This window comes from Bos javanicus, chromosome 21, assembly GCF_032452875.1.
Source record: "Bos javanicus breed banteng chromosome 21, ARS-OSU_banteng_1.0, whole genome shotgun sequence".
Classification (NCBI taxonomy): Eukaryota; Metazoa; Chordata; class Mammalia; order Artiodactyla; family Bovidae; genus Bos; species Bos javanicus.
The window spans coordinates 31,975,712-31,999,857 of NC_083888.1; the positions used below are offsets into that span (position 1 = coordinate 31,975,712).

Here is a 24,146-nt window from a genome sequence, read left to right on the forward strand (position 1 = left end):
GAACTCAAACTTCAAATTTGAAATATCCCCTCAAAAACTTCTCATGTCTGCTATAACCTTCCACTAGGCCCTATGGAGTCTCCTCCACATGTGAACTTAAGTAATCAGCCAAAGATTTGAAAGGAAAGACATGCTAATTTTGAGGGTGCCTACTCTGTGCCTCTCTCCTTTCTAGGGATGTTCACCACTGAATTCCAGAACAACTGGTATGAGTTGAATAGGGTTGTACGTTAGATAGTAGTAACCAATCAACCAATTGTAGGTTGTAGGTTAGATGGTAGTAACCAAACAACCAATTGAATTCCTGATTGTGATTATTTTATCCTGATCATGTGGCAGAATGTCTTTGTAGGAAATGTACTCTAGAGTATTCAGTGGTGATGCAGTATAACATCAGCAACTTACTCTCAAGTGATTCAGGAAAAATTATCTGTATCATTCTTACAATTTGCATATAACTTCGATATTATTATAATATAAAAAGAAAAAAATTAATATATCAGTACATCAGTCACATTTCCAAAATGTCTTCTGTGGAAGTCTGATACAGCTAAATGCTTAAAGAAAAAGTAGTTCTATATAGTGAAATAAATTTGGGTAAAGTTACTCGTATTCCTTCTTGGTGATTCACTATACACATTACCCTATCAGATATTCCTACAAATCACACCTTAGGCATCCTTTCATTTATTCATCCTTCCAACCACATAGATTATACTTAAGGCCTACTATATGAAAGGAAATGTTCTAAGTAGTAGAGATAGACAGACAATAGAGAAGGCAAGATCTCTCCTCTCAGAGAGCCAACATTTTAATACAGAAAGAGACAAGTCAGTAAATGAACAAACTAATTTCAGATGGTGATAAATACATCGAAGAAAATAAAACTGGATGTTAGAGGCTGGGAAGGTGGAGGTGCTGTTTGAGACAGTGTATAAAGGAAGGCCCTCAGGAGACATGATCCTCAGGTTGAAATGAGCCAGATGTGGAAAAATTTAGGAGGCGAATTTTCCAGACATAGGAAGACATACATGTTGTAAGACAGGAATAAGCTTATGATGCTCATGGGAAAAAGTTTCTAAATTATCAAAATAATGAAATAGGAATTTTTGAGAAAAACCTCTTAAGTACCATATCCCTCAAAACACATGTGAAAATTGGCCATATTTTAAAACTATTGACTCCTATGTAACAACAACAATAAAATAACAATTACTAAAAATTCTTAACCTATTTTTTTTTTAACTAACTACATGAATTCTCTTTGGAAGACAATTTTCTATTACTTCAAAGCTTCTTTCAGAACCAATCCTTATTTTATAATTGAGTAAAAAGATTATTCTCTCTTTGCATGGAAAATGAAATGAATTGCCTGCTTTCCCCTCCCCTGGATGATGTACCAGAGTGTTGGGAAAACTTCATGAAGACATGTAGACATGAAAAGTATTCCCTGAATGTATATAGAGCTATGTTACTATGCACTCACTGAGGCAACAGCAGCATATACCTAAATTCTCTTCTAGAACTTTGACAGCACTGGGTTTGCACATTGCTAAAGAACAACTTCAATTATAAACACTAATGAAGGAAAATACTCTTAATCATTCACAGGATTCCCTGGTGGCTCAGACAGTAAAGAATCTGTGTGCAATGCAGGAGACCCATGTTTGATCCCTCGATCGCAAAGATCCCCTGGAGAAGGAAATGGCTACCCACTCTGGTATTCTTGCCTGGAGAATCCCATGGACAGAGAAGCCTGACAGGGTACAGTCCATAGCGTCGCAAAGAGTCAGACACAACTGAGCGACTGTTACTTTTGCTTTCAATCATTCAAGGGATAATTGTATATATAAAATTGAAAAAAATCATACACTGCATGTATCAATACTGCTGTACATATTAGAAAAACTCTGAGTAGTCTAAGAGGCGACTGGACCAGCATGCTAAGCTACATTAGGTGGAAAAAAGAGATTATGCTTTAAAATGTATTTTGCATTCTAACTCGCTAACAGGGATATGTGGAAGACAATACAGAAGCAAAGGTAATGAAGGGAAAAGTATATTCTCAAAACTAGGAAGTAAGAAGAAAAATCCCTAGATCTGAGGAGGGAAAATGACTAGACCATTCAGGTATGACCTAAATCAAATCCCTAATGATTATACAGTGGAAATGAGAAATAGATTTAAGGAATTAGATCTGAGAAACAGAGTGCCTGTTTCTATGCCTCCAACTATGGATGGAGGTTCATGACACTGTACAGGAGACAGAGAGCAAGACCATCCCCAAGAAAAAGAAATGCAAAAGAGCAAACTGGCTGTCTGAGGAGGCCTTACAAATAGCTGTGAAAAGAAGAGAAGCCAAAAGCAAAGGAGAAAAGGAAAGATATACCCATTTGAATGCAGAGTTCCAAAGAATAGCAAGGAGAAATAAGAAAGCCTTCCTCAGTGATCAATGCAAAGAAATAGAGGAAAACAATAGAATGGGAAAGACTAGAGATCTCTTCAAGAAAATTAGAGACACCAAGGGAACATTTCATGCAAAGATGGAGTCAATAAAAGACAGAAATGGTATGGACCTAACAGAAGCAGAAGATATTAAGAAGAGGTGGCAAGAATACACAGAAGAACTATACAAAACAGATCTTCAAGACCAAGATAATCATGATGGTGTGATCACTCACCTAGGGCCAGACATCCTGGAATGTGTAGTCAAGCGGGCCTTAGGAAGCATCACTACGAACAAAGCTAGTGGAGGGGATGGAATTCCAGTTGAGCTATTTCAAATCCTGAAAGATGATGCTGTGAAAGTGCTGCACTCAATATGCCAGCAAATTTGGAAAACTCAGCAGTGGCCACAGGACTGGAAAAGGTGTTTTCATTCTAATCCCAAAGAAAGACAATGCCAAAGAATGCTCAAACTACCACACAACTGCACTCATCACACACGCTAGCAAAGTTATGTTCAAAATTCTCCAAGCCAGGCTTCAACAATATGAACTGTGAACTTCCAGATATTCAACCTGGTTTTAGAAAAGGCAGAGGAACCAGAGATCAAATTGCAAATATCCACTGGATCATCGAAAAAGCAAGAGAGTTCCAGAAAAAACATCTATTTCTGCTTTATTGACTATGCCAAAGCCTTTGACTGTGTGGATCACAATAAACTGTGGAAAATTCTGAAAGAGATGGGAATACCAGGTCACCTGACCTGCCTCCTGAGAAATCTATATGCAGGTCAGGAAGCAACAGAACTGGACATGGAACAACAGACTGGTTCCAAATAGGAAAAGGAGTATGTCAAGGCTGTATAGTGTCACCCTGCTTATTTAACTTATATGCAGAGTACATCATGAGAAATGTTGCGCAGGATGAAGCACAAGCTGGAATCAAGATTGCTGGGAGAAATATCAATAACCTCAGACATGCAGATGACACCACCCTTATGGCAGAAAGTGAAGAAGAACTAAAGAGCCTCTCAATGAAAGTGAAAGAGGAGAGTGAAAAAGTTGACTTAAAGCTCAACATTCAGAAAACAAAGATCATGGCATCTGGTCCCATCACTTCATGGCAAATAGATGGAGAAACAGTGGAAACAGTGGCAGACTTTACTTTTCTGGGCTCCAAAATCACTTTAGATGGTGATTGCAGCCATGAAATAAAAAGATGCTTACTCCTTGGAAGAAAAGTTATGCCCAACCTAGATAGCATATTAAAAAGCAGAGACATCACTTTGCCAACAAAGGTCCATCTAGTCAAGGCTATGGTTTTTGCGGTAGTCATGTATGGATGTGAGAGTTGGACTGTAAAGAAAGCTGAGTGCCGAAGAATTGATGCTTTTGAACTGTGGTGTTGGAGAAGACTCTTGAGAATTTAATCTTGCATAATTTAAAAGAGAAAAGGTGCCAGTTTGAGAGTATGGTAACTTAGGCATTAGCCCAAATTCTCCATTAACTAAGGAACCACTGGTATAATCTTCGCCATTAAAAAATCTATCAAAGCCTTACAGGGTCAGTACTGTGCCATCTTATTTACTTTGCTCTTTAACAGTAGAGAATGTTTAAATAAAAGTATTACTAAGAATTAAAATATAACAGTCCAACAGGTATCCTGCAGCTTACCTGGGAGCTTTCTAATCGTATATCATAGCGACTGTCAAACTATGAGTCAGGGGCCAAGTCTGACCAGCCACCTGTTTATGCATGACCTGCAAGGCAAGAATGTAGTTTTTACATTTTAAAATAGCTGGGAAAAAAGATCAAAAGAATAAAAATATTTAGAGGTGTAAAAATTGCATGAAATTCAAATTTTATTTTCTATAGATAAAGTTTTATCAGAACACAACCAGCACATTTAAAAATGTATCATCTCTGGCTGCTTTTGTACTGCAAAGGGAGAGCTGAATTGTTGCAACAAGGACTGTATGGCCCACAAAGTCTAAAACATACTATCTGGCCTTTCCCAGATAACATTTGCCAGTTCCTGATATAAAATACACGATTATGCTCTAAAATGATAGGATTTACATTTTAAAATACTAAATCAAATGGTTCATTTTAGTCCTTATCTCCCAATATAATAGTCTTTCATGTTTCTAGTGAAATATTAAGTAATAAACTTATATTTAAAATGACTATGCCATAATAATGAGAGAATTTTTGTATACCCAAAAATCCACTTTCCTGATTTATGAAATTTATTAGGCATGAAAAATCATTTTCTTTGGGTCAGCTTCTGATTTAAAGTGTGCAGTGGAATCTATGAATTGAAAAATAATTAACAGTTTCAACAGTTGATACAATATCATTTATAATAATACTGAGAAGTGAATAAAATGTTGTTATATAAAAAATAATTGTTTGAGAGTTTCAGAATTTTATAAACTGTTTTAGCATTAAAACTAATTCTAAAATGATTCAACTTCTGCTTTTGAGGCCTTGAGTAGGTACAGTCCAGAATAATCCTCCCACTGAAAAAAACTAGAACACCGTATAAAGTACAGGAGGGGACTATTTTCAGACACAGTCAGTGTGGGACTACGGTCCCTGAGAAAAGGGAAGTAAAGAAGGCAAGCCCTACCATCATCCAAGGCTCTCAGCCAGGAAGCAACTCCAGTACAGCAGAAAGAACCAAAATAGACCCTGGCAATCTTATTGACTTGAGGAGACAGAGAAAACAGTACCAGGAGGTCAAGGAAGCTAGAATTTCTGGAGTAGAGTTCCAGAGAGCAGGGAAAGAGTTCCAGTCATTTAAATGAGGGTTCCCTTGAATATTTAGCTGTATAAAAACCTGTACGTGAGAAGGGTAAAATTTCTTGAGACCAGCCAAGAAGAACTTCTAAGGAAAAAAAGCTACCAGGGAGTTCTAAAACAAAAAATTCTCAGAGCTGACACAGGGCCAAAATTTCAACATGTTCCCCTCCAGCAAAAGGGGATGAACCTCACTGAATATGCCAGACTATTTAAAATGACCCCAGAAGGCCCACACACAGAAACAGGGGGGAAAGTAGTTCTAGAATAAAAGTTACTCCTGAAAGAAGCTTGGAAGCCTAGGAAGATCAAATGAATAAGCAATTTAAAATGCCTACTAGGAAAAAATCTAATGCACTTTAAAGGAATACCGCAAAAATAAAAAACTCAACATGTAAAATTCACAAATATATGACATTCAATTAGAAATTATTGGACACACAAAGAAGTAAGAGAATGTTGCCCATAACCAGAAAAGTACCTGTCAACACAACAGATCAGAAATGACAGACATGACAGAATTAACAGGTAAAGACACTTTTAAAGGGCATTATGAGTATGCACCATATAAATGAAAATAAGAACATAGTGAAGAGAGAAGTATTTTAAAAATATTTTTAAAGTATTTTAAAAAATACCTAACGAGAACTTCTAGAGTTTATATATATATATATCAGTTCAGTTCAGTTCAGTTGCTCAGTTGTGTCTGACTCTTTGTGACCCCATGAATCGCAGCACACCATGCCTCCCTGTCCATCACCAACTCCCAGAGTTCACCCAAACTCACGTCCATCAAGTCGGTGATGCCATCCAGCCATCTCATCCTCTGTCGTCCCCTTCTCCTCCTGCCCCCAATCCCTCCCAGCATCTGGGTCTTTTCAAATGAGTCAGCTCTTCGCATGAGGTGGCCAAAGTATTGGAGTTTCAGCTTTAGCATCAGTCCTTCCAATGAACACCCAGGACTGATTTCCTTTAGGATGGACTGGTTTTATATATATATATATATATATATATATATATATATATATATTTCACTGGATAAAATAAGCACTCACGGCAGAGAAAAAAAAAAAATCAGTGAACTTGAAGAGTAATATAATCTATCCAAAATGAAGTTCAGAGAGTAAAAGATGACTGTGAGACAAAGGAAGAATACTCTCTTAAATGTATTACATTGTTTTTAAAAAGTGGTATAACGTTATTTGATAGTAGAATGGAATAACAGGCATATTATAAATCCTAGAGCAACTACTAAAATAAGAAAATAAAGAGAAGAAAAAATAAAGGAATAAAACAATAGAGAAAATTAAATGGATTCCAAAAGTATAATTAATTTAAAAAATGGCTATTAGAAAACAAATGGAAAGATGGTAGATTTAAACCCAACCACATTAATAAATACATTAAATGTAAATTATCTAAATTCTCCAATAAAAAGACATGAAACAAGCAAGACCAAATATACACTGAGAGTCTCACACTAAAATAAGGAAATAGTTTAAAAATAATAGGATAGAAAATATACCATGCAAACCAAAAATCTTAAGAAATAGCCACATTTATATCAGAGAAGATGGAAGACAAAATAAAAACAGCATCAGAGATAATGAGAGATATTTCATAATGATCAAGGGATCACTTCACTTGGAAGATGGCATAATTCTAAATGCAGCAGCAGCAGCATGTACATAATACCAGAACAGAAACTTATAGACCTGAGGGCAAAACAAACAAGCACCCAGACAGTTTGAGACATCAGTACTCCTCCCTCAGCACCTGAAAGGAACAGGTACACTGAGAGTCCAGCAAAGACCTGAGCAGCACTCTCAACTGAACTGGTGTTCACAGAACATTCCAATCAACAGCAACAAAATAAAACCTTTTATACTGCCCATGAAACATTTACCAGGAGAGCCCACCTGCTGAACCAGGAGTAAGTCTTAACAAATTAATAAAAAGAAAAAACAAACTATACATAGTACATTCTCTTATCACAGTGGAATTAAATAAGAAATGAAAACCAAAAATGAAGAACAAAGTAGGAACACTTACAATATCTGATTTCTGGAGTTAACATCCACATAGTTTGGTATATAGTTTCGTACATTGCAACAATCCACACAGTTTGGTAAAAGCCTAATGATAACACATAGAAAACTGGAACTGAACAGAAAATCCAAAAACAGACTATAAAATACTTGGTCAATTAATTTTTTAAAGTGCCATGGTAACTCAATGCAGGAAGAAAAAATTTCAACAAATGTTGCTGAAACAACTGGATATTCATATGGAATAAAAATGAATTTTTCTTCTATGTGACAAGATTTTGTATATGTAAAAAGACTAAATGAAAATACATCATAAACCTAAGAGTAGAATGTAAAACTACAAAGCTTCAAGAAGAAAACAGGGAAATTTTTTTTTACTACTTTAGGATAGGTAAAAATTCAAAAGCATGAACCATATAAAAAAAGAAATATGGAAATAGTAAACCATACTTTACTTCACCTTATAAACCATACTCTATCAAAATTTAAACCTTCTGCTGTTTTAAAAACATCATTAGAAATACTAAGTGGCTAGTAATTACATTAAATGATAAAAAACCACAAGATACCAGTTCACACTCATTAAATGGCTAAATTTAGAAATTCTGATATACTGGTAAGGATATAGCGCTGTGATGCCTAAATACTGGTGAAGATGTAGAGCTGCATTCATGTACCCTCTAATACAATAGGCACATGTAGTCATTTAAATTTCCATTGATAAACTGAATAAAATTTAAAAAAATTAACTTCCTGAAATGTACTAGCCATATTTTACCTGCTCAACAACCACATGTGGCTAGTGGTTACAGTACTGGACAGTGCTGATATAAAACGTTTTCATTATTTCAGAAAGTTCTATAGGATAAAATTAATTTTAAATATCTGAAATGTTCAGACATTACTTGCAGGTATGTAAAATTTTACCATCACTTTAAAAAAGCTTGACACCTTCTTTCAAAGTTGAACAAAACTTACCATAAAACCCAACAATGTCCTCTTAGATATCTACCCAGCAGGGTTAGCATCATTAGAGACCTAGTGGGAAGCTGGAACTTCCACTCCCACTAAAACATAACAGCAGTCTTCTCCCAAATGTCAGTGGAGGATAAGTGGTACCCTGCACTTACATTTCTAGCTGGCAATATCCTGTCAGTGTAGTATCAAAAGAGGCCTGCTCAACTGAAATAAAATGTAAAGTCTCATGACATAAATGTCCAGGTTTTAACTGAAAACCACTCAGTGAGACTAACATACTGGAAATAAATAAAAAATAGAAAGTCTAAGAAACAGAAGGTATTTTAGCAAAGAAATACAAAGAATAAAATTATTATTAAAAATAGAAGATACAAAGAAAATTACAGAACTGAAATTATAATAATTGAAATTAAAAATTCAATAGATGGGCTAAACCAGAGAATGGAGAGGATAGAAGAAAAAAAAATCAGTAACTAAAAAATAAAACAATTGGAATTAGCCTCCAATTAAAATAAATAAATTTTTTAAAAAGATAAAACAATAGAAGTTACCCATCCTAAATAACATAAAAGACATAGACTGAATGCAAATGAACAGAGCTTCAGGGAACCATGAAATTATACCAAAAGTTCAAATATTCAAGTCATCACAGTCTTGGAAGTGAGGAGAAAAAGAGCAGGGCTGAAAAAATATGGTTGAAAAATTTTCCCCCAATTGGCAAAAGACATAAACCTATAGATTCAAGAAGCTGAACAAACTTCAAACAGAGTAAACTCAGAGAAATCCACACCAAGACATACCATAGTCAAACTTCTGAAAACTAAACACAATAAAAAAAATCTTGAAAGCAGCAAGACAGAAAAGAACTTTCACCTACAGGAAAAACCAATTTGACTATCAGTGGATTTCTCATAAGAAGCCATAGAGGCCAAAAGGAACTGGCACAATCTTTTTTAAGGGCTGAAAGAAAAAGAACTGTCAACCCAGAATTTTTCCTCCAGAAAAATATCATTGAGGAATGAAGAGAAAAATCAAGATATTCTTAGGTAAAGGAAAGCTAAGAGAATTCATTGCTAGCTGACTTGCCCTAAAAGAATGGATAAAGAAAGTTCTCTAAATTGAAAGGAAATGAAAAAGATGACATCTTGAAACATCAGGAAGAAGGCCAAAAGAATAAAACTATGGATACTAGTTATACTACGAATAATAGTTCTTCTTCTCTTGTCTTCCAAATTATGTCTGATTGCTTAGGCAAAGATTATAATACTGTCTGATATGGCTCACAATGTATTAAAGAAAATATTTAAAACAAGTAGATATAAAATTATGTACATGTGCATATAATATATACCTATAAATAATACAACTTATATATGAAAATATTAAGTCAATTAAATGAGGGAGAATAAAGGGACCGAGGGCAGGCAAGGATTCTACGCTTTGCTTGCAGTACTAAAATGCAGCAGTGCCAGTTGTAGCATGGTACAGGAGACTGTGGTGTGTTATAATTATGCAATGTAATGGCTAGAGCAATGATGAAAAAGTTATACAAAACACTACAGTGGGTCAACATGGCATTCTAAAAAGTATTCAAGTAATGCACACAAAAACAGGAAAAAGAAAAGAAAAACGGAAAAGAAGAAACAAACAGAATACAAAAACTTAAATGTCAGATTTAGGTCCTAACATATCAATAATTACCTTAATTAGCAACAGACTCAAACTGGAAGCAACTAAAATGTCCTACAATGGATGGTTAAACAAATTGTGGTACATCAATACTATGAAATACTAAATCAGCAATAAAAACGAATGAACACAGTATAATTGGGTGTATCTCAAGGGCGTCATGCTAAGTGAAAATAGCCAGTCTCAAAGGTTGTATATCATATAATTCCATCAATATGACATTTTTTACTATTTTTTACATTTATTTTTAATTGGAGGATAATTGCTTTACAATGTTGTGTTCGTTCTGCCATGCTGCTGCTGCCACTGCTAAGTCGCTTCAGTCGTGTCCGACTCTGTGCGACCCCATAGACGGCAGCCCACCAGGCTCCCCCATCCCTGGGTTTCTCCAGGCAAGAACACTGGAGTGGGTTGCCATTTCCTTCTCCAATGCATGAAAGTGAAAAGTGAAAGTGAAGTCAGTCATTCAGTCGTGTCCGACTCTTAGCTACACCATGGACTGCGGCCTACCAGGCTCCTCCGTCCATGGGATTTTCCAGGCAAGAGTACTGGAGTGGGGTGCCATTGCCTTCTCTGTCAGCTACGTGACCGTAGACCAATTCAATTGCTCTTTTGTACAATAATGATACAAGATTGTGGTGAAGCTTGTATGAGATTAAGCTAGGTGAAAGTTTTGGATGTTTAAAGTGTCATACAAACGTAAGGTTCTCAGTTTCTGTATCTATCATATGGAAGGATTCAGTTCGATGATCTCTAAAGACGTCTCATCTCTAAAAATGCACTGATATTTACATATGAATCACATTAAAAAATCTATTTACTCTTGGGATAATTTCATAGTTGTAAGAGACTTAAGGAACAATTAATTCAACCCTCTCATCTCACAGAACGAGTCCAAAAGTAGACTAAGAGACTGGTAGATAACACAAGTCAGTAGGAAATTTGGGAGCAGGAAGGACACAGATCAGACTCTTACCTCAAAATCCCTTCTATCATGTGATGCCGTTCACTGTTTTGTGAATTTAAACTGTCTTCACCACAGTTTAGACAATTACCTTTACAAACTGGAATGGAAAGCTAAAATGGAAAGCTTATTAAGAAAATGTAAATATTACTTTGGTGAAGATGACTTAACTGTTAACAGTCCAATTAAGAATGTTTACAAATGACACTTTTTTATTTTGCCAGGAGAAGTTTCAATAACCTCAGATATGCAGATGACACCACTCATGGGAGAAAGCGAAGAGGAACTAAAGAGCCTCTTGAAGAAAGTGAGAGGAGAGTGAAAAACCTGGCTTAAAACTCAACATTCAACAAACGAAGATCATGGCATCCATTCCCATCAGTTCACAGCAAAGAGATGGGGAAACAATGGAAACAGTGAGAGACTTTATTTTCTTGGGCTCCAAAATCACTGCAGATGGTGAGTGTAGCCATGAAATTAAAAGACGCTTGCTCCTTGGAAGAAAAGCTATGACCAACCTAGACAACATGTTAAAAAGCCTCAGAGACATTACTTTGCCGACAAAGGTCTATATAGTCAAAGCTATAGTTTTTGCAGTAGTCATGTGTGGATGTGAGCGCTAGACGATAAAGAAAGTTGAGCACTGAAGAATTGATGCTTTTAAACTGTGGTGTTGGAGAAGACTCTTGAGAGTCCTTGGACTCTCAAGGAGATCCAACCAGTCCATCCTAAAGGAAATCAGTCCTGAATATTCATTGGAAGGACTGATGCTGAAGCTGAAGCTCTAATACTTTGGCCACCTGATGCAAAGAGCTGACTCATTAGAAAAGACCCTGATGCTGGGAAAGATTAAAGGCAGGAGAAGGGGATGACAGAGGATGAGATTGTTGGATGGCATCACTGACTCGATGGACATGAGTTTGAGCAAGCTCCAGAAACTGGTGACGGACAGGGAAGCCCGGAGTGCTGCAGTTCGTGGGGTGCAAAGAGTCGGACATGACTGAGTGACTGAACTGAACTGAACTGAACTGAACTGACAAATGACACAAATCGCAAAAGGAGCTTAGATCAAACTGTCCAGCTATTCACTTGATTTGTGTGACATTCAATTTTAAGTCAATAGGTATGATGTAAACCCTATCTAACCTTTCACTATAAAGAGTTTAAATTCTGCTTTTGTTACTTACTAGCTACGTGATTCAGGGCAATTTATTTCTCTGAGCTTCGGCCTCTTCCTTTTTCTTTAAAACAGTGATAGTACCAAGTATGTCACCTGGCTATTCTGAAATAGCTCATGTTAACTGATCTAGCTCATGTTAAGACCCTATATCAGTACCTGGCACACACTAAGTGCTGTATAAATATTATTTTCCTTCTCTAATTTCCTAAACTTTAGGGGAATAGAGAATGTTTCCTCTCCTTTTACTTTATCAGAAATATTTATTAAATTAAATATATGGGGCCCTGATCCCTCCACTTCAGTTACAAGCAGTTGTATAACCAAACCTAAATAAAATGAGGAGCAGTGTGACAAAATGGAAGGCAAATGGGGTTTGGAGTCAACAAATCTGAATTTGAATTCCAGTCTGACTACATACTAGCTTTTTACTTTGAGCAATTTACCAGACCTCTCAAGCTTCTTATCTGGAAATGTGACTTTTATCTAGCTTTTTATCATTCTGTTGTTCATATTCACAGATATGACAAATACCTAGAAAGGGGCATGTCTTATTAATCTCTGTCTCTTCCACACCAAGGCAGAGTTTACAATTATAAAATCTGCTGCTAGAATAAAGCAAGAGACTGAAAAGAAAGAGAAAGAGAGACTCAAGATCAGAATAAACGTGTTACATTAAGAAAAGAAAAAGTACAAACCCAATTTAACTGGCACGAACTCTAGGCATTATGTCATCGCTTCCTTTTCTTTCCTTAGGAATGGGCCTCAAGTATTCTTTTCCTACAGGATGATGCGACTTGGGAAATGTGTGTTAGTGAAGGTCATTTGACTCATACTTTAAAATTGAGCATTTTAAAATTTACCATAAGGCAGTACTTACCACAATACTCATTCTATTTAATGGACTTTTTTTAATAGATAAAATATCCAAGAGGTGTTTTACTTTAGAAAATACTATAGGTTTAAATAGCCTTAAGAAAAATCCCAAGTCTTTCATACTGTGGGCAGTTCCTTACTGTCTGAGCCACTTGGGAAGCCCTTAAAAAAGTAACCCTACCTCAAACATTACTTTCAATGAATAACAATACTTTGTTAAAGAGGACTTAACTAGTCAGGATAGGATTGCACAAAGCAGTATGCACAGATGCTTCTAGAGCTATATGTCTTAATCTTTTGCATGAAGGGTGAATGGTGAGGTATTATACACAACTATGAGAATCTGATGAAAGCTACGAATTGCATGCCCAGAAAAAGGCACATACATGCATCATATTTTACATTTAATTTCAGTTGAGTCATGAAACCCAGTAATTATCCTATAGAGTTCTAAAATCTGTTAGTAGATGTTAAGCAACCTCTGTTTTTAAATTTTTCAAAATAATGGACTTAAAGGATTTTACAACCTTAAGCAATTTAGCAGTCATCTAATGCAAACTGCTAATACTAATGAAGAAATAGTGCCCCAGAAAGATAAAAAGAATTAGGTAAAGCCGTATTGCACTCAGGAACAAAGACATGTCCAACTACCATACTAATCTACATAAGACTGACAAGGCAGAATTTAGTATAAATCAGTGCCTTTGGGTCAGAATAATTATCACAATGGAACCAGAATAGGAGACTTTCAAATGATCTTTTGGCCTAAACACATAATAGATCATCATTGATGGTTAAAAAAATGAAATCTGGAGTTAGATGACACGTGAAAAAGTTGACAAAGGCACTAAATCTTTCTTATTCTCAGGTTCTTCAAAACAAAATGGAAAAATAATTAAACCTACCCTTGTAGGATTATTTGAAGGATAAAATCCAATAACATGCATTAAATACTTAACACAGTGCCTAGGTATATCCCCTGGAGGAGGAAATGACAACCTACTCCAGTATTCTTACCTGAAAAATCCCATGGATAGAGGAGTCTGGCATTATAGTTGGGCTACAGTCCACGGGGTCGCAAAGAGTTGGATATGACTGAGCACAGCACAGGAGCAGAAGCAAGGTACACAGTAGGTGCTCATGAAATGATATGAATTTTAAAATATTTCTTGTCAAGTCATGGAATTGGATAAAAGATAAAATAAAATCTCAAAGTAAATGAGATGCTTTCCAGCTAAATAAAATAACTAGCAAACATTTACAAAGTATCTATATTATTCAAGGTTTTACCAAGGATACAAAAGGATAAAGCTGTCCTGTGTTCTCTTTTCAAGCAAAGACACAGAGTTTTTCCTGCTCAGTTTCTGCCTTGGGTTCCTCTTTCTCTTTTCCCTTTCTTGTTTAGCTGCTCAGTCTTTCTGACTCTTTGCGACCCTTTGGATTGTAGCCCGCCAGGCCCCTCTGTCCATGGGATTTTCCAGGCAGAAATACTGGAGTGGGTTGCCATTTTCTTCTCCATTCCTTTCCCTTTAGGGCTCAGCTTTTTGCCTACTTCGTATCTACCCACATTCTCTGTGCTTCAGCCGGGACTGAAAGGATCCCCAGATGAATATCTCTAATCCTAACCCTTCATCTGAGCATCAGATGCCTATATTCTGCTTTCTATATGCTTCCACTTGAAAGTACCATAGGTACAATACATCAAAAACTTTTCCTAACATCTATTCCTTCTTTAAATTCCCTGCTATGGTTATTAACAGCACCACAGCCACTTAGACACTCAAATCAAAGTCTGACAGTAATCTTACATTTCACCAATTACTTTAAATGTCTGATTCATTTCTACTCTAAACACTTTTCATGTCTATGTCCTCAACTTCACCTCTATTAATGGTATCCAAATCCAGGGCATTGTCTCTCAATATGACTGCATCAGTAATCTATCTGGTGTACTCTCCTCTATGCATGCACTCTTACCCTACCTCAAACTCATTTACCATATTCCCATCAAAACGATCACTCTAAAATGAAAGTCCTGCCACGCCTGTCAAACTCTTCAAAAGCTATTATTCACAGGATAAGGATAAAGTCCAAGTTCACCCACAAAACAAATGCCCACGTATGACGCATAAAGCCCTCCATGACCTGGCTCAAGCCTATCTCTTCATCTTCATTTCCTATCTCCCACTTCATCACACTACAGCCATGCTGAACTACTTGTCAAACTTCATGCTGTTCTCTTAGCCAATATAAACTTACGCTCCTTCCACGAATAGGAAATTCTTACTTGTTCTTCCAGATTCAGGTCCAGGATCACCTCCTCTGGGAAGCCTCCAGAGTACATTTTCCTACCCCACTAAGCTCACACATCATCCCAACAAGCACTCGGGAGATTTTTGTTAAACGGAACTGAAACTAAGCAAACTAACAACAAACAGCAAATAATTTATACATACAAAGCCAGTGAGAAGGGCAACTAGATCTATTTCAGTACTTCTTTAGAAAAAAGGCTTGTTCTGGGGATACGAGGAGAGACTGTTCACAGATTGTTGAAGAAAAAAAATTAAAGTATTTGAGTGAGTAAAACAGAGATGGAGATGGACACATTAAAGGAGACACATGTAAGAAAAGACTGGAGGATAATAAACAGCTAATACAAACTCACGAATGTAGCCATCAATATAAAATGATTTAGAGACACAACCAATAAATCACCAAATATTTTTAAACAGTTTTCTCTGGAACTATATGATTTAATTGCCATTTATAGATACTATCCTGTACTTCAATTAGGGAGATATTGAGAAAGATATTTTCATCTTTTAGTTAATCTCTTGCATTTTTGTAAGTCTGAGAAGGTATTCCCATTTGGTTACCATGTACTGAAGAACGCTACATAAAACCCTGAAATTATAACATATCTCTATATAGTACAATAGTTCACTGAAATTGGAACAAGGTAACAGAGACTTTCTTTCAGTTAGTTCAAGGGCTAGTCAATCTCCTTAAATAATCATTAATATTGGAACACTAGGTTGCTCCAAATCAGCAGTGGAAAATGAAAATATAGAAAGCTCAACATCAATTCACAGAGGAATTCAACTGTAAATACCCTGCTTTCTGAATGCAGAATTCAAGAATATCAATCCTGAAACTTAAATACACTAGTTATAATACAGAAGAAGAACAGATTCATGAGGTAGACTCATATGAAGAATAAAAACTAAGGTTATCTACCAAGAATAAGAAGAGAAAGAAATGCTGTTATTTCTGAACTGTACTTCAAGACACAAAATCTACTGCTTGCAGTAAAAACAGGTAGACTCATCCTAATACAATAACTAGAAAAACCACACAACAGTCAGAAGAGGATCACATTAGAAGAATAAATAGAACAAGTAAACCAGCCATCCTAAACTGAAGCATCTCGAAGTGGACATCTGATTGGTTACTTTATATACTTGACAGTATATCTGTATAAGGTAATAACAACCCCAGGCACATCTTCTATACCAAGAGGAAAGGTGATTAGAAAACAGATTTATGTAAACAAGCACAGAAGTATTTGGGAGCTTAAAATTCATTTGCATGGAGTTGTATGTTTTCTTGTCCTTGACTGTAAATGCGAATTCCCTGCTTTCAGCTTTGCAAACAATTTAAAAAGAGAGACACAAAGGTGAATGTGAATTTGCAACATAACGCTGATGTTATATCAGAAGATATGGATGATTCTCACTCTCACATCATACCTGTCATTTTAAAACACCCCTACTGATATGAACTAACATTCATGAATGAAAGGTTAAAAAATTCTTTTGGGCTGTTGTATTTAAGCAAATTGACAGATATGAATGCACAAACACTAGTCTTGGATTATGAAATCCCCACACACATGGCTACCACTGTAAAAATAAATTTCTCTAAGAGAATAGGGACTGAAAATGTTGCTGGTTTGCTAAAGAGAAAGCATCACTATAAAAGAAACTGGCAGCCTACCAGTATGATGTTGACAAACATGTTATGCCCAAGTGTGCTGTAGAGGATCATTTAGATTCTGTCAGTCAGTGTCACCTATGTTTCGGCAATATTCCATTTTATGAAAAACCTACTGGCTGAGGGAATATGGAATCATCCATCTGCAAAAGCAAACTGTTTTTGTCTGATACGGATTTATTTTTTTAACAGGAAAAGAGAGATACATATTTCTTGGGATCATAATCTCAAGCACAAATTGGGACTAATATCTGAACTGTACACATGCAAGGATTATTCATAAAAGAGTAGCAGATTTACACCCAGACAGTTGATTCTTGCTATGTGCAGTAGTTATGTTCTATAAAGTTTTTGCGAACACAGAACTGGTGAATGCTATACTTTCATCGCTTCTAGGAAATGGAAAACAGGGTTAAGTTTCTACAAGCCTCTGCTTACAACATTTTATCAACCCATCAATATGTAACTTCTTTTAATGTGTACTTGTTTAGAGATACTTTACTTTATACTGTTGATTCACTAAAATCGAGCTCACGGCCAAGAGTATAGCTCATGACTGAACAAAGCTTATCTAACACACATATTTTCACCATTAGTAACATCACAACTTTCTTGTGCTTAGGCACACTACACAGTACTTCCGCACAAAACCCAGAGGCCAAGTTAATCAGTGAAATCACCTACCAAGAAAGCATTAAAAATGTGAAAAACATGGCACAAAGGAGATGGCAAAAAACATGCTTCTTTATAGTATGAGAGTTGAAACAAGAGGGCAAGATGTCAACCTCAGCTGAGAATGTAAACATCAGGCATTTCAATTTTTTTGTCACTCTGCCTATGTTTGCAAATGGTTGTGAAGGCAGCACAAATATTGATTTGGGAGTTTAAATAAATCTGAGCAAGTAGATGAATTTGCAAAGATGGAATCCATGAATAATGAGGATCAAATGTGAATATATATCCACATATATGTGTGTGTAAACATACACACATATGAACATGTGACAAATGCAATATGTAGCAGAAAAGACAAGTTATGGGACTCTCTGGTTTGAAACTTTCCTAAGGTTCAGGCCTATATTTCCTTTGGGACCCCTGGATAATGAATGTTCTATCAGCACTTCAGACTTCAAAGACCAACCTCATCTTCTGCACTTTGCTTAATCCTGTCTTTTGCTATATTACTTCTCCAATAATGGCACCATCTTATCTCCTCAAGTCATGATGACTTTGACTCTCTTTTCCATGTCTTATCCAGGGACCAAATAATGTTAATTCTTCCTCTGAAATACCTTGTAAAGTTATCTCCCCTGCCCAAGTCCACTACAATTATCACTAAATGCCTTTCTATCATTTGTTGTGTTTAGTTGCTCAGTTGTGTCCGACTCTGTGTGACCCCATGGTCTGCAGCCTGCCAGGCTCTTCTGTCCATGGGATTCTCCAAGGAAGAATACTGGAGTGGGTTCCCATACCTTCCTCCAGGGAGTCTTCCCAACCTAGGGATCGAACCCAGGGCTTCCCCACTGCAGATGGATTCTTTACTGTCTGAGTCACCAGGGAAGCCCTTTCTATCACTTGGACCATTGGTAAAGTTTACTGTCTCCTCTATTTTCTACCCCAGAATCACAGGAGATATTACTGTCAGTGTTATTTTTCCAAACCTAATTACACTCTTCATTTCCTGGTACCTGTAAGATGAGCTTGAGAATTCTTGGTATGGTATGTATGTTGTTTTATGACTTGGCACCAAATCATCTTTTTAGACTCACGTACTGACACTCTTCTCTAATAAACTATATTCTAGCCACACCAATTTATTTCCCATTATTTGACTGTATCATAAAGGCCCTTTATAAATTTTTTTAAGCAATCTTCTTTCTTCCATTTTCTTCTTGCCCTTAAGTTTTATGCTGATGTTACTTCCTATGTGAAGTCTCTCCTGATAAGCCTCTCCCTCCACCTCAGGGCAAGTTAGTTAGTCTTGTCTGTGCTTCCACAGTATTTTCACATACTTTTGTTACAGAATTCCTTAAGTTCTAATTATTAACAGAGAAAGTGTGAGAATTTACAAGATTAGTCAAATATTGACGACTATTACGGCTGGGTGGTGATGGGAATTCATTGTATCACTGTGTACTGTGTATGTGTTAAACATCCATTAAAGGAAAGTTAAAAAAAAAAATGTGAGGGTTACGGAGAGGAGGAGGGGAGAGGGAGAGAAGAAAAGGAAAGGGAGGGAGGGAAGGAGTGAATTTGTAAGTGAATAGAAATTAAAAGACACTTGCTCCTTGGACAGAAAGCTATGACAAACCTAGATAGCATATTAAAAACCAGAGACATCACTGCTGACAAAGGTCCATATATTCAAAGTTATGGTTTTTCCAGTAGTCATGTAAAGATGTGAGAGTTGGACCATAAAGAAGGCTGAGTGCCAAAGAATTGATGCTTTCGAACTGTGGGGCTAGAGAAGATTCTTGAGGGTCCCTTGCTCTGCAAAGAGATCAAACCAGTTAATCCTAAAGGAAATCAATGCTGAATATTCATTGGAAGGACAATTCTGAAGCTGAAGCTCCAATCCTTTGGCCACCTGATATGAAGAGCTGACTCACTGGAAAAGACCATGATCCTGGGAAAGACTGAGGGCAGGAGGAGAAGCGGCAGCAGAGGATGTGATGCATCACCAACTCAATGGGCATGAACCTGAGCAGGAGATAGTGAAGGACAGAGGAGCCTGGCATGCCACCATCTATGGGATCGCAAAGAGTTGAACATGACTTAGGGACTGAACAATTGAAAACTTGACTTATGTGTGACTTAAACAAATAGGGCATTGATTTTTTTCCCCCACGTAAGAAGTTTAGAGATAGGTAGTCAAGGGTTGGTACAGAGGCTCAAGATGTTCATCAAAGACCAAGGCTCTGAGATGGCACTTCCTACGCTGGAACAGGTGACTTTCACTTCAGGTTTTTTCCTGCTCCTTGCTGCCAATGGCTTGTGAGTAGCATTCATCTAAGCAAGAAATAAGTAGGTTGCCATGGAAACAACTGTGTCAGAGGCAGCCTGAGTCTATGAGGGACAGTCCAGGTTTTCTGGACTCTGTTTTTTTTCTGGTAAAGGAATTCTGAGGACTGATCAGCTCTTGTAGATCTAAAACCATGGCCTGTGGGCCAATAACATTTAGGGATGTTGGTTACACAGTTCTTTCTTGATGAGTAGGAATTTGACCCTCTTCAGAAGAAACCATACCACGATGGGATGATGGAGAACTATAGTAACTTGGCCTCACTGGGCCATTTCATTTCTAAACCAGACATAATTGTGTTATTGGAGCAAGGAAAAGACCCCTGGATGGTTGTGGGGGAAGAAACAAGAAGCTGGAATACAGATTTAGATTCAAGTTACAAAATAATCAGTGACAGAAAAACATTTGTATCTGGAAAACATTCATCTCCTTTTCTGCATCAGAGACTTCACAGTGGTGAGAAAGCCTATGAAGAATGTGGAAAGGCCTTTTGTTGTGTGTGCCTTAAACCTTGCTCAACAGGGAAGAGTTCCTACTGGAGCAGACAGCCAGGACTCCAAGATGGCGTCAGCTGTACCACTAAAGGAGAAGAAACTCCTAGATGTCAAATTAAGGGAGCTGCCAAGCTGGATACTAATGTGAGATTTTATCCCTAAAGGCATTGCTGGAATATTGCAAAGAGGTTATTACCAGTATTACAACGAGTATTTCAACATGAAGAATGGGAGTGTCACTGGCCTTTCTATGGTGCTGGCAGCTTACGTGCTTTTCAACTGTGGCTGTTCTTATAAGGCTCTTAAACAAGAGCAGCCAAGAGAATACCACCGAAGAAGGCACACTCAGCATACCTGACCATGATACCTGCCGGGCACCCTGAATCCTTTCATAGACTAATAGAGAATTAACACCCAATAAAAGATAACTGGTTGAAAAAAATCTCTTAGCAACTTTCAAATTGAGTAATATTAAGGCAGAGGAACCAGAGATCAAATTGCCAACATCCGCTGGATCATGGAAAAAAGCAAGAGAGTTCCAGAAAAACATCTATTTCTGCTTTATTGACTATGCCAAAGCCTTTGACTGTGTGGATCACAATAAACTGTGGAAAATTCTGAAAGAGCTGGGAATACCAGACCACCTGATCTGCCTCTTGAGAAATCTGTATGCAGGTCAGGAAGCAACAGTTAGAACTGGACATGGAACAACAGACTGGTTCCAAATAGGAAAAGGAGTACGTCAAGGCTGTATATTGTCACCCTGTTTATTTAACTTATATGCAGAGTACATCATGAGAAACGCTGGACTGGAAGAAACACAAGCTGGAATCAAGATTGCCGGGAGAAATATCAATAACCTCAGATATGCAGATGACACCACCTTTATGGCAGAAAGTGAAGAGGAACTCAAAAGCCTCTTGATGAAAGTGAAAGAGGAGAGTGAAAAAGTTGGCTTAAAGCTCAACATTCAGAAAACGAAGATCATGGCATCCGGTCCCATCACTTCATGGGAAATAGATGGGGAAACAGTGGAAACAGTGTCAGACTTCATTTTTCTGGGCTCCAAAATCACTACAGATGCTGACTGCAGCCATGAAATTAAAAGACGCTTACTCCTTGGAAGCAAAGTTATGACCAACCTAGATAGCATATTCAAAAGCAGAGACATTACTTTGCCAACAAAGGTTCGTCTAGTCAAGGCTATGGTTTTTCCTGTGGTCATGTATGGATGTGAGAGTTGGACTGTGAAGAAGGCTGAGCATCGAAGAATTGATGCTTTTGAACCGTGGTGTTGGAGAAGACTCTTGAGAGTCCCTTGGACTGCAAGGAGATCCAACCAGTCCATTCTAAAGGAGATCAGCCCTGGGATTTCTTTGGAAGGAATGATGCTAAAGCTGAAACTCCAGTACTTTGGCCACCTCACGTGAAGAGCTGACTCATTGGAAAAGACTCTGATGCTGGGAGGGATTGGGGGCAGGAGGAGAAGGGGACGAGAGAGGATGAGATGTCTGGATGGCATCACTGACTCAATGGACGTGAGTCTGAGTGAACTCTGGGAGCTGGTGATGGACAGGGAGGCCTGGCGTGCTGCGACTCGGGGTCGCAAAGAGTCGGACACAACTGAGCGACTGATCTGATCTGAACTATAATCATCATTCTGTATATTACATCCCCATGAGTTATTTATAATTGGAAATTTGTAGCTTTTGACTTCCTTTACACATTTTACCCACTGCCTCTGGCTACCATCAATCTCCTCTCTGTACCTACGGCTTTGGTTTCATCTTTTTTTTTTTTTCAGATTTCACATGTACGTGATATCATACAGTATTGGTATTTGTCTTTGTCTGACTTCACTTAGTATAATACCCTGAAGATCCATTCATATTGTTACAAATGACAGGATTTCCTTCTTTCCGTTATTGAATAATATTTAATTGTATACATGTCACTTAAAAAAAAAAAACAACTCTTCATCTCTTGTCTCCATTACAACAATCTTGGCTGTTGTAAGTGATGCTGCATTGAACATTGGGATGCAGATATATTTTCAAAATAGTGATTTTGTTTCCCTTGGATAAACACCAAGAAGTGGAACTGCTGGGTTATATGATAATTTTAGATTTAATTTTTTGAGGAATTGCCATACTGTTTTCCATAATAACTACCTACTTGAAATTTCCTCCAGCAGTGCGTAATGGATGCCTTTCTCCATGTTCTTGCCAACACTTGCCGTTTCTTGGTTTTTGGTAATGGCTAACAGGTGTGGGTGATGTTTTACTATGGTTTTGGTTTGCATTTCCCTGACGATTAGTGAGCACCTTTTCCTGTACTTGGCCATTCAAATATCTCTTTTGGAAAAATGTCTAATCAGATCTCCCCATTTTCTGATTGGGTTGGTTGTTTGCTTTTCTATTAAGTTGTATAATGGTTTTTAAAAATATATATTGTGGATTATAAACTAACTATACCCCAATATAAAATAAAAATTAAAAAAAAAGACCAAGGCTCTTTCCTTTTGCTCCATTAATTGTGTTGATTTGTTGCTTCAAAGTTGTTTGCTGTACATGTAGGTATTACTTCTGCATTCAAGGCAAGAAAAAGGACAGTGTCAGTCACACTGCTACCTCTTTAATAGGAAAAACAAAGGCTTTTTTCAGTGCCCTCAGCATCACATTTGCCATGTGAGAATATCGCGTTCTCCATGGCTGGTGGGTCATCCAACAGTGTCTTAATATCCTGATCTCCTTGAGGGTAGAGACTATTTTTGTACTTTAGCAACCAATCCAGTACCTGGCACAGAGATAGGTTCTTTGTATTTAATGAACGAATGAGTCTAATAAAGGAAACAGTGGCAAGTATCATAACACAAACTCTGCTTTCCTAATTTTCTTTTTTTGTTAAGTAATATAATTAAAGTGTTCTAAAAATAACCCGTGCTATACCAAAAAGGGATTATTAGTATTATAGCAGCTTGACATCTATAATCATGAAATATTTTATAATTATTGCTTTCTCCATAGAGAACCAAATAGAGGATTAACAAGGAGTCAAGAAGAGAACTGAATTCCTGTACAAGCAAAACATTCAATCATGATGAACCTCAGCTTACCTAAATAATAATGTTTATTTCCCAGGGCTGTTTTGAGGACAAAGTAAATATAAATAATATGAATGTATACTAAAATATATAAAACTCTATAAACATATGCATTATAAAAGTGGTTCTGTTAAGTTTTGAGAGGAAACTTACAATTCTTATGTAATACATGCAGTGTGATACACCATCCAGCACACCAATAGTATCGATTAAAAATTAAACACTATCAATATCTAGTATGGATACTGGGCATTAGTCCAAGGGTAGATGAGATTCTGGACTTGGCCCTGCTTCTTTCATGACTATAGGGAAGTAAACTAATAACTGTACTTTACATTTATACCTATTAAAGGAAGAAGGCTTTATAAAAATAAAATTGGTGTCTCAATGCAATTCTATAATACACACAAAGCAGGATATGAAAAACAAAATAAACTAGTTAACAAGAACAGATGACATCAAATCCCAATGCATCAATTAATAATTACTACCAACAAATGAATAGTACTAAAGTAGGCCAAGGTCCTAAAGCACTTCTAAGTTAAGTCAAGTGAGA

At 36.9% G+C, this 24,146-nt stretch overlaps 1 protein-coding gene and 1 pseudogene across 18 annotated transcripts in view; one reads left to right on the top strand and one right to left on the bottom strand.

The window, feature by feature from the left end:
• PEAK1 (pseudopodium enriched atypical kinase 1) overlaps positions 1 to 24,146 on the bottom strand; it is a 313,439-nt gene that overhangs the window by 158,896 nt on the left and 130,397 nt on the right. The window contains exons 1-4 of one of the 18 annotated variants that reach the window (XM_061394752.1): positions 13,996 to 14,160; positions 10,938 to 11,025; positions 7,299 to 7,382; positions 4,119 to 4,204 (exon numbers count right to left, since the gene is read on the bottom strand). The exons of 10 other annotated variants lie outside the window; for them this stretch is intronic. The gene's annotated coding sequence lies outside the window, so the exon portion shown is untranslated. Of the gene's footprint in view, positions 1 to 4,118; positions 4,205 to 7,298; positions 7,383 to 10,937; positions 11,026 to 13,995; positions 14,161 to 24,146 lie in introns of those variants that run through there. 7 more of the 18 variants (XM_061394741.1, XM_061394744.1, XM_061394748.1 and 4 more) reach the window with 7 other exon arrangements.
• LOC133234346 (ATP synthase subunit f, mitochondrial-like) lies at positions 20,100 to 20,871 on the top strand (annotated as a pseudogene).